Source organism: Dama dama, chromosome 15, assembly GCF_033118175.1.
Source record: "Dama dama isolate Ldn47 chromosome 15, ASM3311817v1, whole genome shotgun sequence".
NCBI lineage: Eukaryota > Metazoa > Chordata > Mammalia > Artiodactyla > Cervidae > Dama > Dama dama.
This window is the reverse complement of record NC_083695.1, coordinates 66,165,645-66,171,661: the sequence shown is the minus strand read 5'-3', so window position 1 is coordinate 66,171,661 and position 6,017 is coordinate 66,165,645.

The window sequence follows — 6,017 nt, the reverse complement described above, 5'->3', positions numbered from 1 at the left end:
TTTGCATTTTTTCTGCGTATTAGTGGAATAGGTAATATGTAATAACCACATGGGGTAGACTTGTCTGGGATACTCAGTAATCTCACAGCATCAGCTCCAAACAATCCATGTGACCAACAAGCACCCTCTTCTCACTGCCAGGCCCCCACTACCAGCTGATCAGAGGACTGCCCTGGGGAGGCCCAGTCTACTGCCGTCACACTTCTGGCAAACTGTATAAGAAGGGACCCAATTCCCCAGCGCCCCACAGTTACCCACGGGGCCACTGCCTGGAGCAATGTGTGGCCTCTCCAGCCATCAAAACCTCCAGAATTGGGCAAACAGCAGGTGGGGTGAGTGCAAAGTGGGTGCAACTGAGGGTCATCTGGGGGCCCACACTCCCAGTCTAGAGACTCAGCCTCTCACTTGCCATGAGCAATCCATGCCTGTCACATTACTGAGATCTTTCCTTACGAACTTGCGTTATTCTAAAGTGAGTTGGGTTGTCACTCTTGGTCTGAAAGAGTCCCACAGATGTCCCCATAGTAACGCACCTCTCCCAGCCAGCCCCTTCCATCCTAACAACCAAGGCCATGGTGCAGAGGCCCCAGAGCAGAGCAGGTGGAAGTTTCCCTGGGGCCTCTCCTCCCACCATGAAATTTATACAGAGTAACATAGATCTGCCTTATTACCAGGAGAAATATCAACAACCTCAGATATGCAGATGATACCTCTCAAATGGCAGAAAGGGAAGAGGAACTAAAGAGCCTCTTGATGAGAATGAAAGAAGAGTGTGAAAAAGCTGACTTGAAACTCAGCATTCAAAAAAATTAAGATCATGGTATCTGGTCCTATCACTTCATGGCAAATACAAGGGGAAAAAGTGGAAGCAGGGACAGACTTTATTTTCTTGGGCTCCAAAATCACTGCAGATGGTGACTGCAGCCATGAAATTTAAAAATGTCTGATCATTTGAAGGAAAGCCATGACAAACCTAGATAGTGTATTAAAAAACAGAGATATCCCTTTGCTGGCAAAAGTTCATATAATCAAAGCTATGATTTTTCCAGTAGCCATGTACATACATGAGAGTTGGACCATAAAGAAGGCTGAACACTGAAGAATTTATGCTTTTGAATCATGGTGCTGGAGAAGACTCTTGAGAGTCCCCTGGACTGCAAGGAGATCAAACCAGTCAATCCTAAAGGAAATCAACCCTGAATATTCATTGAAAGGACTGATCCTGAAGCTGAAGCTTCAGTATTTTGGCCATGTGATGTGAAGAGCCAACTCATTGGAAAAGACCATGATGCTGGGGAAGAGTGAAGGCAAAAGAAGAGCATGGCAGAGGATGCGATGGTTAGAGAGCATCGCCAACTCAGTGAACGTGAATTTAAGCAAACTCCAGGAGATAGTGGAGGACAAGGAAGCCTGTCATGCTGCAGTCCACGGGGTCGCAAAGTGTCAGATACAACTTAGCAACGGAACAACAAGAAGCCTTATTATATAACTTCAATAAACCCAGATTTCTCACCTGTAAAGAGTTGTTTTAAAGATCAAATTGTTGCAGGAAGGGGGACCCCTTCCAGGGCCCGAAACTGGGCTCTTGTCTAATGAAGAAGGAATTCATAGGGCCTGGACTCCATCTCAGGCCTGTCCGTGCTGGTCGTGCTCAGCTGCCTCTCCAGTGGACTCTGAACTCTCTGCTTAGTGCCTGTGGGAACGATAATGGAAGGCTAAGACACCCTCCAGACAGGGGAATCTTGAAGATCACATCCAGGTTACTCATTGCCTAAGAGGAAGCATACCGTAATCACCCCTGTCTCCGGACAGGTCATAAACTCTTTCCGTATCTATCAGGATGTAATCACAGGCTTATCGATTATTAACTGGTTGGAATCTAACTGCAGGCTTATTGATTATTGACTGTTTGAACACATAACACGTACACATGGGGTAGGTGGTGGGTTTGGACACGTACACATGAGGTAGGTGGTGGGTTTGGACACGTACACATGGGGTAGGTGGTTGGTTTGGACACGTACGCATAGGGTATAAAAGATTTTCACAAATGCTGGACAGGGTCCTTGGCTAAGAGGAGACTCTGCCTTGGGCCCGCCGGCGTAATAAACTGCACTCCACTATCTGCATTGTCCTTCTGAGTGAGTCTGTTTCCCGGAAAGCGTGGCTATAACACTAACACTCGGAAATGAATTGTCCGAGGAGACACATGCTGACAAAGCAAGAGATTTTATTGGGAAAGGGCACCCGGGTGGAGAGCAGTAGGTAAGGTAACCCAGGAGAACTGGTTTGCCGCGTGGCTCGCAGTCTTGAGTTTTATGGTGATGGGATTAGTTTCCGGGTGGTCTTTGGCCAATCATTCTAATTCAGAGTCTTTCCTGGTGGCACACGCATCGCTCAGCCAAGATGGATGCTAGCAAGAGGGATTCTGAGAAGTGGACGGACAGGCAGTGTCTCCTCTCGACCTTTCCTGAACTCTTCCGGTTGGTGGTGGCTTATTAGTTCGGTATTCCTTATCAGGATCTCCTGTCATAAAACAACTCATGCAAATGGTTACTATGGTGCCTGGCCGGGGTGGGCGGTTTCAATCAGTGTGCTTCCCCTAACAAAATAAAACAATAGATCACTATCTGTCATAGGATAATTTGGTTCACGGTGGTGCTCTTGCTGCTAATATTGTGGCTGGAGATATTATTGTCATTTCTAGATTCTGCAGAAGGCAGTCTTTTCAACATCCTTTTTAACCTGGCACCAGATTGAAACCAGCCTGCTAGAAGCAGTGTGACCAGAGAAGAGCAGAGAAATCTTTGGGTCCACCAAGCTTTTCCCACAAGAAGGGCTGTCAACCTTGTCCTGTCCCCCTGCTCCATGCACCATTGGAACAGCTAAAATTTTGAACTTGTTAAAAATTTGGTTTTAGCCTGTGTTCCAAGATTTGCCTTCCTCAAAAGACTTACCAGGGTGCAAGGAGGAGGGAAGGAAGAAAGAAAGAAGGAAGGGAGGGAGGGAGGCCTCAGGGTGAGGGCAAGCACTTCCTCTTAACACTTAGGTAAGGAGAGCAGAACTGAGTAACAAATAGGAACTTGTGAGATCCCAGGGGCGTGGGGCGGATTGCATCAGACTTGGTCTTTCAAAATACTATTTTTTGTAAATAAAAGTTGCAGATGCTTATTGTGGGAAAATTTTAAAATATAATAAGAAAGAACATAAAACTCAAACCTAATCTTACTTGCAGAAATCATCACAATCACCATTTTACAATGGTAATTTCCAGCAATTTTATATAATTGGGATCATATTTTATATTCTATAGGTGGGTTTTGCACCTTTCTTTCCTTCATTTTACTTCATGTCACAAGCATTTTTCAGTCTCATAAAAATTTTTGGAAAACATTATTTTTAATGGCTGCTTGATATTCTCTTGTAAGGATTATGCAGGACTTATTTTAGGACATTGAGAGTAGCCTTGGCCTTGACTGCTAATTAACCTCCCTTTCATCACGTCCACTCTAACTTACATGATTCGCTCTCACCCCTAAGAGGGTGCTGCTGCTGTCCTGGCAAACATTCCCTCTGAAGGAGGAAGAACTTGGAGGAGGGGCCAGGGGAAGCCAAAGAGCAGTGGTAGCAGTGAGAGGAAGAATTTCCCACTGTTCAGTGACTTCCTGTCTCTGTCTCACATCTCTGGAAGATAACATTTGGTTTCCACTTATCAGGGGCCAGCCCTGTGGGGTGCCTGGATTCCTGCAGTCCCCAGCATGCCACCAGCCAAGCAAAGGGGATGGCGCTTTCCCAAGATAATGACTGCAAATTGGCCGTGGATCAGCGATGGGTCCCTTGCTGACTTCAGAATATAAAACTCTTATAAGGATAAATAAGTCAGTGCCACGCTGTTCCCTGATTTACAGTTGCCTATTTCCCCAAAGCAGTAGGAAACACTTCCTCTGAGGCACAGCCGTGCACATGTGAACCTCACCTGGTTAAGTCATCAGAGTCGGCCCCTCCTGCTCTGACGGTCCCTGGGTGATGGTCCAGAGTCTGAGTGAGATGGAAGGTTTGCAGGTCTGGGAGGGATTCGGGCATCCTAGCTGGAGGAGTGACAGATGTGGCTGGCCAAGCCACCTGCGGCCCTTATGAGCGTGCATTTTTCTGACTCACGTTCTCTTTGCAAAGTGCTTGACTCCGCTGAGTTCTGTGGGACACTGAGAAGGCTCCCGTGGTCAAGGCAGGAGCACGGCAGGGAAGAGGCTGGCCCAAGCACACGGTGACATTCTGTGGGAGTGGGAGACACGTGATAGAGCACAAAAGGCAAAATAGGGAGCAACGTGAATGGACAGCAAGTCTGACAAAGTATATAACCTCACCAGGAATCAAAGTCAAGCAACTGTGTTTTACCTATAAAATTGAGAAAGATCATTTATAGTAGAAAATTACCAGGGTGGTCAGAAAAGACACTCTTTTATGCACTGGCAGCAGCGTAAATTTGATTTTAATAATGAGATTCAAGAGCCAACATTCAAAAGCCAACCCATTTGGTAGGTTATTCAGCATCTTGTCATTTAGCCTGAGGAAAATGTCAGAGATGTCCCCCGGGAGTTAGGTACAATCATATTCATGCAGTGTTATTGACAAATGGCAAAATATTGGAAAGAGTTTAAATATCTTGAAATACAGAATTAATTACATTAATCATGGTAACTAAACTGCATTGATGGAATATCAAAGTGCAATATTTTCATTTATTTGTTTATTTTTGGCTGCCCTGGTTCTTCATTGCTGCTCACGGATTACTCTCTAGTTGCATTACACAGGCTTCTCATTGCAGTGGCTCCTCTTGTTTCAGAGCATGGGCTCTTGGGCACATGGGCCTCAGTAGTTGTGGCTCACAGTTTTTGTTGCCTCATGGCACATGGGATCTTCCTGGACCAGGGATCTAACCCATGTTCCCTACATTAGCAGGCAGATTCTTAACCACTTGACAACCAGGGAATCCCAAACAGCAATATTTTAAAAATCATGCTTTTGAAGTAACTTTTTTAGTCACACTGGAAAAAATGCGACTTCCCTGGTGGTCTAGTGGCTAAGGCTCTGTGCCCCCAGTGTAAGGGTCTAGGTTAAATCCCTGGTCAGGTAACTAGATCCCACATACTGCAACTAATACCCAGTACAGCCAAATAAATAAAAATAATTTTTTAAAAAGGTAAGATACAATGGAATCCCAATTTTTTCATATCATAAAGATATAAAGATAGACATCTTTCTGTCACTCTCTAATATATAGGAAAGTGAAAGTGTTAGTTGCTGAGTTGTATCCGACTCTTTGCGCACTGTAGCCCGCCAGGCTACTCTGTCCATGGAATTCTCCAGGCAAGATTACTGGAGTGGGTAGCCAATCCCTTCTCCAAGGGGTCTGTCCCATCTAGGGATCAAACCAGAGTCTCCTGCATTGCAGGCAGATTCTTTACCATCTAAGCCACCATATATTTATCTATGAGATATGTGTATATGGGAGATATATGATTGGATGTATATCATCCATACACATAGAAAGAGAGAGAGAGAGAGAGAGAGATGGGGATGGAGAAGAACAGAAGCAGAAAAAGGGGAAAGGCCTGAGACGCTCATATGTCAGCAATAGTCTGAAGTCTTTCTGGCCACATGGTGGCAGCTTAGAAGGCGTTCCTTTCTGTTTACATGTGACCTATCTTCAGTTCAGTTCAGTTCAGTCACTCAGTCGTGTCCAACTCTTTGTGACCCCATGGACTGCAGCACACCAGGCCTCCCTGTCCATCACCATCTCCTGGAGTTTACCCAAACTCATGTCCATTGAGTCGGTGATGCCATCCAGCCATCTCATCCTCTGTCATCCCCTTCTCCTGCCTTCAATCTTTCCTAGCATCAGGGTCTTTTCAAATGAGTCAGCTCTTCGCATCAGGTAGCCAAAGTATTGGAGTTTCAGCTTCAATATGTTTCAGGCCCTCCAGTGAACACCCAGGACTGATCTCCTTTAGGATGGA